The sequence below is a fragment of the Triticum aestivum genome, chromosome 1D (assembly GCF_018294505.1).
Source record: "Triticum aestivum cultivar Chinese Spring chromosome 1D, IWGSC CS RefSeq v2.1, whole genome shotgun sequence".
Classification (NCBI taxonomy): Eukaryota; Viridiplantae; Streptophyta; class Magnoliopsida; order Poales; family Poaceae; genus Triticum; species Triticum aestivum.
In genome coordinates, this window is record NC_057796.1 from 195781551 (window position 1) to 195791685 (window position 10135).

Genomic DNA, 10135 nt, shown 5'->3' on the forward strand with positions numbered 1-10135 from the left:
GCGAAACCCCGCACTTTCTCACCACCACCATTGCCACGGAAATCCGAGGACACGATGTCTCCTTCATCACCATCATCTTCTTCACCACCAAAGGATAATTGAGTATCGGGTATGGGCACTCCCCTTGGCTTCCGCCAAGCTTGGGGGAGATGCCCCGGTATCGTCTCATCCCACTATCTTTCTGCTTTTACTTATCCTAGTTCGATCATTTTCTTTTAGATGAAATAAAGTTTAGTTCGATCCTTTCTTGTTTGAGAGTTTACTTAGTGAGCTATCCTTGTAATCATGTGGAAGTTATATAATAAAGTTAGTTTGAGTTTTTGCTATCTTTACTTTCATGTTGCAAATAAAGAAAAGAAATAAAGAAAGAAAAAGAGAAAGGAAATAAATTAATAATATTATATACTAATCCTATGGTAGGTGATAGCACCACATAAGGAAAAGTATAAGTAGAAAATTTTATTAGAGATTAACAAACATAGCATTAGTCAATGATGCAACTCATGAAAGAATTAATAAGGGAAGAGAAGATTCACATATAGATATACTATCCTAGAAATATTTTGTGATTGTGAGCCCTCATCAAAATATTATATGACAAAATTGTTGACGTTGGACAAGGAAGACAACTTAATGGTTTATGTTTGTTTATATTCACATAGAAGTCATATTGTCATAGATCCTTTAACATGTGGTGCATGCCCCTTATCTTTGCTAGCCAAAAATTCCGCACTAAGTAGAGATACTACTTGTGCATCCAAAAACCCTTAAACCCAAATATTTTTCGAGTGTCCACCATACCTACCTAGGGATTGAGCAATATCCCTCAAGTAAGTTGTCATCGGTGCAAAAAGGCAATAAAAATTGCTTCTGAAAGTGTGAGATCATTTAGTGTAAGAGAAAATTGAGCGTTGTATGAACTTGGATGACAAAGAATAAAAGCGATAGACTGCATAATAAAGGTTGTCATCTTAAGGGGCAATACAACATGACGTTCTCTTGCACTAAGGGATTGAGCATACAAACAAATAAGGGCATGGCAACCTCTGCTTCCCTCTGTGAAGGGCCTATCCTTTATTTTATGCACTTACTTTCATGCAAAGAGTCAAAGTTTTCCTTCTATTCATTTTATTTTTCTCCTTTGGCAAGCATCATGTGGTGAGGAAAGATCTAGGCACATATGTCCAGTTGAATATAGATAGCATGCATTATTATTGTTGACATCACCCTTGAGGTGAGTATGCTGGGAGGCGAAACTATAAGCCCCTATCTTCTATATGTCCAATTGAAACGTTTTGCTCATGGGTACGAGGTGAGTGTTAGCAATCATAGAAGACTATATGATGGTTGAGTATGTGGACTTGCCGAAAGGCTCCGACACATGACCCTTCCTGAAAAGATGATGAATTGTAGTTGCAAAGTTGACTGAGAACATAGTTTGTCGGTTTCTAATAGAGTTTTTGCTTTATACTTCGATTGTGTGATGAACTATTACTTATTCATCAGAAGTATATGATAAAAGTTCTATGATAAAAGTCCTATGTTTAATTTTTTTGCTGCTATAATAATCAACATGATGCTTCTATGTCCGTATTTTGTTTTTATCGACACCTCTCTCTCAAAGCATGTGGACATGTTTTTCGATTTCGGTTTTCGCTTGAGGACAAGCGAGGTCTAAGCTTGGGGAAGTTGATACGTCCATTTTGCATCATGTTTTCTTACTGTTATTTATAATGTTTTTATCCAGAATAATGCTTTTTGGAGTAATTCTAATGCCTTTTCTCTCATAATTTGCAAGGAACACACCAAGAGGGAGAATTCCGGCAGCTGGAAATCTGGACGTGGAAAAGCTACCTCGGGCCACCTATTCTGCACAATTCCAAATGAGTTGAAACTTCACGGAGATTTTTTATGGATTATTTAAGAAATACTGTAGCCAATAAACACCAGAGGGGGGCCACCAGGTGGGCACAACCCACCTGGGCGCGCCCTGGTGGGTTGTGTCCTCCTCGGCCCATCTCCGGTGCCCATCTTCTGGTATATAAGTCCTTTTGTCCTAGAAAAAAATAAGGAGGAAACTTTCGGGATGGAGCGCCGCCGTCTCGAGGCGGAACTTGGGCAGGAGCACTTTTTCCCTCCAGCGGAGCGATTCCGCCGGGGGAACTTCCCTCCCGGAGGGGGAAATCATCGTCATCATCATCACCAACAACTCTCCCATCTTGGGGAGGGCAATCTCCATCAAAATCTTCAACAACACCATCTCCTCTCAAACCCTAGTTCATCTCTTGTATTCAATCTTGTTACCGGAACTATAGATTGGTGCTTGTGGGTGACTAGTAGTGTTGATTACATCTTGTAGTTGATCACTATATGGTTTATTTGGTGGAAGATTATATGTTCAGATCCATTATGCTATTTAATACTCCTCTGATCATGAACATGTTTATCATTTGTGACTAGTTACTTTTGTTCTTGGGGTCACGGGAGAAATCATGTTGCAAGTAATCATGTGAACTTGATATGTGTCACTTGCTGCACTTTTGTTACTATTATCGTCACTTGCTTGTTACAAATTATCTTGCTATCAAACTACTCCGCTACTTACAATTTCAGCACTTGCAGACATTACCTTACTGAAAACTACTTGTCATTTCCTTTTGCTTCTCGTTGGGTTCGACACTCTTATCGAAAAGAGCTACAATTGATCCCCTATACTTGTGGGTCATCAAATGACATCGTACACGGACCATACTGGGGAACCCATCGGTGATGATTTCATCATTCGCTGACAATTCTATACCACCAAGCGTTTGCCTAGAACACACACGGCTTATTAGCAGCAACCGTTTGTATTATTATCGGTCTTTGCACACATTTCTGATTACAGACCTATTTGCCGTGTATCACACACATCCTGTTAAATTGAACTATTTCTGTTCTCTTGGCTCAAAGCAAACAGTTCATCCAAGTGAAGCGTATGCCGTATTGATGCGGCTTGAAGCTACGTCAGTATTTTCCCAAAGAGGAAGGGATGATGCAGCACAGCAGCGGTAGGTATTTCCCTCGGTTATGAGACCAAGGTTATCGAACCAGTAGGAGAACCAAGCAACACAACGTAAACAACACCTACACACAAATAACAACTACTCACAACCCGACGTGTAAAAGGGGTTGTCAATCCCTTCCGGGTAGCGGCACCTCAAGGTAGGCAAACAGACATGAGATAAAATTGTAGTAGATTGATAGATCGAACACCAAATAAAATAAGTAAGAATAAATTGCAGAAAGGTATTTTTATTTTTAGTTTAATATATCTGAAAATAAAAGCAAAGGAAAATAGATCGCAAAGGCAAATAATATGAGAAAGAGACCCGGGGGCCGTAGGTTTCACTAGTGGCTTCTCTCGAGAAAAATAGCAAACGGTGGGTGAACAAATTACTGTTGGGAAATTGATAGAACTTCAAATACTCATGACGATATCCAGGCAATGATCATTACATAGGCATCACGTCCAAGATTAGTAGACCGACTCCTGCCTGCATCTACTACTACTACTCCATACATCGACCGCTATCCAGCATGCATCTAGTGTATTAAGTTCATGGACAAACGGAGTAATGCAATAAGAACGATGACATGATGTAGACAAGATCTATCTATGTAGAGATAGACCCCATCGTTTTATCCTTAGTAGCAACGATACATACGTGTCGGTTCCCCTTCTGTCACTGGGATCAAGCACCGCAAGATCAAACCCACTACAAAGCACCTCTTCCCATTGCAAGATAAATAGATCAAGTTGGCCAAACAAAACCCAAATATCGGAGAAGAAATACGAGGCTATAAGCAATCATGCATAAAAGAGATCAAAGAAACTCAAATACTTTCATGGATATAAAAAGATAGATCTGATCACAAACTCAAAGTTCATCCGATCCCAACAGACACAATGCAAAAAGAGTTACATCATATGGATCTCCAAGAGACCATTGTATTGAGAATTCAGCGAGAGAGAGGAAGCCACCTAGCTACTAACTACGGACCCGAAGGTCTACAAAGAACTACTCACGCATCATCGGAGAGGCACCAATGGAGGTGGTGAACCACATCCGTGATGATGTCTTGATTGGATCTGGTGGTTCTGGACTCTGCGGCAGCTGGAATTGATTTTCGTCAACTCCCCTAGGGTTTCTGGAATATTGGGGTATTTATAGAGCAAAGATGTGGTCCGGGTGGCACCCGAGGTGGGCACAACCCACCAGGGCGTGCCTGGGCCTCCTGGCGCGCCATGGTGGGTTGTGCTCTCCTCGGAGCACCCCCCAGGCGCAGCCTTGGCCCATTAGGTGTCTTCTGGTCCATAAAAAATATCCGTAAAGTTTCGTTGCATTTGCACTCCGTTGGGTATTGATTTCCTGCGATGTAAAAAACATGGAGAAAATAGCAACTGGCACTTGGCACTATGTCAATTTGTAGCAACCCGACCCAAAATCTGTCAAGTCTCTGTGTAGCTGTACCATCCCAAGATCATGCTGGCACACACAGTACATTGATGAAAAGATTCAAAGTTCAATCACACCTAAATTTATTACACGATTCTCATATCGAGTCTTTATTACAATAGAATAAATTCGGCCGAAGGCCAACTCATGAGAAAAACTAAATAAAGTTGCGGAAGCGTAGACGAATAGCGAGTCCATCCGACTCCATAGGGCAATCGCCAAGCGTGGATCATAGCCTCACTCCTGGTCGGAAAACTCCTCTGCAACATAAGATGTTGCAGCCGTGTAGGTCAGCATTTTGAATATGCCGGCAAGTCATAGAGAGAACAACAATAATAATGCTAACACTATATGCAATTTGGTTGTGGGGCTCTAAGTTTTATGTTTTTGCGAAAAAGCCAATTTTCTCCTACAACAAAAAGGACTTGCTTGCAATTACTAAAAAATGTTGGTTGTTATTGAGATGGTTCCGCCAACCAATGTCTTATTCCCAATTATTAAATAATCCCCTCAATTAATTTATTAAGTTCGATGTTGAGACTTCCGAGATACTCCAATTCCAGATGCTCAAATGTCCGTAACCGGGACACGGCTAATCGATTAGGTTGTTACTTTGCAGAGTCTTGTGCACTTTACCCGCAAGATTCATTCCCTCCTTTATGCCCTCGCACTGCCTGTTGTTTGAAGACGGGACGAACGAAACAGGGTCTTACGTAGAGTTTCTCTGGGCACTGCCGGTGCCCATCCATGTCCTATCGTTCTTCTACATCTGTTGGCACCGTCCGTCCAGAGTCACGCCTAAGGTCAACCCAGCCAGAGACCATAATGGCTTGCGGCTGCACAGGTAAGCTTCCGGTCAAGGGGTATCCATCCGTCTCTTCGTGGCTGGGTGAAGCTTTCCGCAAGATGTCATGGCGCTTCTCCCCGTTCGATCCCCTCTCTCTCCCTCACTGACCCGCGGGGCCCGCCCTCCCTCTTTCCCCTCGCCCACGCTATGCCGCTCCGGAGCACGCCCGAGCGCCGCCGCGGTTCCGATCTTCCCGCGATCGCGCTCCGAAGTGGCCCCCTCCTCCAAGTTGATGTCCTATAAATTCCCCTCGCCCTCCTCCCTCAAACCCCCCTAAAACCCTACTCCAAAACCCACCATAGCCCCGCCATCATCCGAACCGATCTCGCTCCGCCGCCGCCGTTCATCCTCCCCGCCCGACGCCGGTGAGCACCACTTCGACCCCTCTTTCCATCCAAGCACTCCCCTCGCCGTTTCCCACCTTTTTGACAAGGTTTGGTCGCCCGGGAACGACCGAAGCCGCCGCCCCAAGCATCACCGCCCGCCGCCGGAGTTGCAGAGCACCAGGAGCCCCGCCGAGCTCGTCCCACTCGCCTCCGTCATCTTCGACCATCACCGAGACCACCCTCGACCTCGCCACGCTCCGCCGCATCTCCCCGACGTCACCGCCGTCGCCACGGACCACCGGAGCCCCTCCGCCACCGACGCCTGAGGCGCCGCCGCCGTCTCCGTTCGTCGCCGCCGTACGCTGTAAGCCCGAGCTCCCCTCCACCGTTGGATCTCGCATGCACGGTTTGGATTAGACTAGCGAAGGGTTAGGTTATTTTCAATAGATCGGTTCAGTTTACGGTTTATTTTCGGTTTATTTCCTGGTTTAGTTAGACCGGCTCGATCGGTTTATTTCTGTTAGCCCGTGGACGCAGTGGTCTATTAATCGCTTAGGCGCTGTTTAGTTTTAGAGCGCTCACTATTTCGGCCCGGTAGCACCCGTCTGTTTTTTTTTGTTTTTTTCGTTTCTGTTTTTAGCAGAATAGTTCTGTTCTTGTAAAATCTATATCCTTTAGGTTATTTATTATTTTTAGTTGATTCTTTTTTTGTTAGTTTAGAAATTTCCTATAGTTTCTGTATAAAATAGATTCGGCCATGTTTTAGTTTCCAAAAATTGTTTTATATTAGTTTTAGTCAGATTAGTATTTCTGCTATAAATTGAGCTAGGATTATTCTTTTTTAGTGATTCTTTTTGTCACTGCTTTGTTTTGACCTTGCCTGGCAGTAGGATTTTATTTGGGGTATTTTTAGTCTTTATTAAGAATAGTTTTAATCGAAAACAAGCCTTTCTAGAGTTATTTAGCTTGCGGTTGTTTCCTGCTGTTCTAGTTATTTTTATTTTTTTATTTTACCTCTGTTATAATTTATTTTAGATTAGTTTCTGTAGTTACAGAGGGTGAACTTTAATTTACATAAAAGAAAATGTTTATTTTATTTTCTTGCTAGTTGTTGGCTTGGAGTTCTTCGAGTTTTCTTTGGTTTTGGTTTGATTGTTTTTGTGTGATTTATGTTAGCATGTTGTTATGTTAAGGTGATTATATGTTTGCATGCTTAAATGATTATTGTTTGCTTCGATAGAATTTCCGGAGTGCGAAGCCTGCTATTACGAGTCGCTAGCTTTCGAAGACCGTCAGCCAGGCAAGTCATTTGATCATGTTTTACAATACCTATGATTTTGTTGCATTAGAATTATTCCTCCCCACCATGCATGTAGTAGGAGAATTTTAAGTTATGTTCTTGAGTAGTATCATGAGGTAGGATGAACCCAATTCCCCTTGTTACCATTGCCCGGGACGATGTAGTTTATTTTCCTATGCTCGTAGATGGGGTTAGTTGAGAGATTCATAAGGGAGATGTGAGATTCAAGATGATGACAACCCCATGACTTCAAGCTCAAGATGGACTTCAAATTCACTACTGGGTGGAGGACGGTTGACGAGCACCCTAGAGCAACCAACGGATGGCCGGTATGCATGGAGAAGCGCCATGACATCTTGCGGAAAGCTTCACCCAGCCACGAAGAGACGGATGGATACCCCTTGACCGGAAGCTTACCTATGCAGCCGCAAGCCATTATGGGCTCTGGCTGGGTTGACCTTAGGCGTGACTCTGGACGGACGGTGCCAGCAGATGTAGAAGAACGATAGGACATGGATGGGCACCGGCAGTGCCCAGAGAAACTCTATGGAAGACCCTGTTTTGTTCGTCCCGTCTTCAAACAACAGGCAGTGCGAGGACATAAAGGAGGGAACGAATCTTGCGGGTAAAGTGCACAAGACTCTGCAGAGTAACAACCTAATCGATTAGCCGTGTCCCCGGTTATGGACATTTGAGCCTCTGGAATTGGAGTATTTCGGAAATCTCAACACCGAACTTAATAAATTAATTGAGGGGATTATTTAATAATTGGGAATGAGACATTGGTTGGCGGAACCATCTCAATAACAACCAACATTTTGTAGTAATTGCAAGCAAGTCCTTTTTGTTGTAGGAAAAAATTGGCTTTTTCGCAAAAACATAAAACTTAGAGCCCCACAGCCAAATTGCATATAGTGTTAGCATTATTATTGTTGTTCTCTCTATGACTTGCCGGCATATTCAAAATGCTGACCTACACGGCTGCAACGTCTTATGTTGCAGAGGAGTTTTCCGACCAGGAGTGAGGCTATGATCCACGCTTGGCGATTGCCCTATGGAGTCGGATCGACTCGCTATTCGTCTACGCTTCCGCAACTTTATTTAGTTTTTCTCATGAGTTGGCCTTTGGCCGAATTTATTCTATTGTAATAAAGACTCGATATGAGAATCGTGTAATAAATTCATGTGTGATTGAACTTTGAATCTTTTCATCAATGTACTGTGTGTGCCAGCATGATCTTGGGATGGTACAGCTACACAGAGACTTGACTGATTTTGGGTCGGGTCGCTACACAATTGGTTAGTACCAAAAAATGGTATAAAATGACTATAAAATGATTATAAAACATCCAAGATTGATAATATAACAGCATGGAACAATCACAAATTATAGATATGTTGGAGACGTATCACGTATATCGCACACACCTTGATCTGGCTGACCATTTTTTTGTGTTGCCTAATCACAAACAGTTCATCCGAGTGAATCGTATGCCGTATATCACACACATCTTCATCTGGTTGACCGTTTCTTTTGTCCTCCTCATCGCAAACAGTTAATTGAACTGAACCGTATGCCCTGCATCGCACACGCAACTAAAATCTGAACCGTGTTTGACGCATCTGTCATCGGAGACGTTTTGCACCTTTTTGACAGTTTTTTACACCATCGTTTGCGATTAATGCATCGCACATAGTTTCATCGAAGGGTCTCTGATCGTAGTGTCGCGTTAGCAGCATCCTGCAGTAGTGAATATATCTGAGGGTACATAGCAACATGCACTGTACTTAATGTCTAAATATGCAATCCTAGGCTACATAGCAACAAGGAAGAGTGTTACATTAATGTTCTGATGATGTCTAGATATACGTAGAAGAGCATCAGCAACGACAACAACAATAACACAGCCCTGTTTGGATACTCAACTTAGTTAGAGGTTAGAGTTAGTTTCTAGCTCATGACTAACCCTGAACTAACTCCATCCAAAGAGTTGTTTGGATGGTAGGGTTAGATTGACAATAAATGCACTAGGAGCACTAGCTCCAATTAGCACCTCTTGGGTTGGATAGTTTTTTTGGCTGGGTTATAGATGCAACTAGCTCAAACTAGCCCTCATGTTTAGATATACTTTAGGGCTATTTGAGCCCGACCTAGCTCAAACTAACTGTAACCCATGGATACAGCAACACTTAATCAGCCGATAATTTGTAAGAAGGCAATAAACTCCTTCTGGCCCAGAATATAAGATGTTAATTCATCTAATATCTGAGTATATTGGATGTTATAAGATATTACAAAAGAGTGTTGTACTACATCATTGTGCAATTGCTGTTTAGCTTCTAATATTAACTTGGTGCTTTTAGGTACATATGTCATTGGTAAAGATCCGCGCTTCGACCCTTTCTGCGTATGGGGCAATGAGATATCGATGAACCAACATTAAGTGAGGAAGCTGATAAAGATTGTTAGTAAATTGGGTCCAAAGATGGCAATTAAACTATTTGTTTACACTTTATCCAAGACAACAGTGAACTGCAGTATGGTAAGTAAGAACTCTGCAGCCTTCTTTTTACTGCCCATAATGAGTTGTGTTAGATGACAATGTCTGAATCTTTTTTCCTTTGTAGTGGTTGACAAAGCAGTTTACACAAGATTACCTCTCAAACTACATGATTGGTGGGCATGCAAAGGTTAAAGTATTTCTACTAGAACAAGATGATTATCTAGATGTTTTCATGAAGACCGTGAAGGATGGGCGGTCGGTCATCACAAGGGGTTGGACTATAGTCGTGCGTGCCTACTACATGGAGGAGGGCACAATATGGGCATTCCGCTTCACCTTGTTCAGCAACCAAAATGTATTTCGCCTCTTTCTTTACCGTCTTCAACAGTACGAGTATACAGCTGTCGTGGTTTTGTCACTGCAGATGTCCTAGAGAAAGGACTTAGTCGTGCAGCCATCGCTACGGGTTAGCTCAAAGGGGTTAAAGCGGACAAGGGACGCAAGAGAGTTTTATACTAGTTCGGCCCCTTTGATGAAGGTAAAAGCCTACGTCTAGTTGTGATGGAATTGATGGGGTTTCGATGACCAGGGAGCGAATACGCTTTTCCTGAGTCTCGAGTTGTTGTCTGTTGTCCCTGAACCGCCGCCGGGTCGTCCCC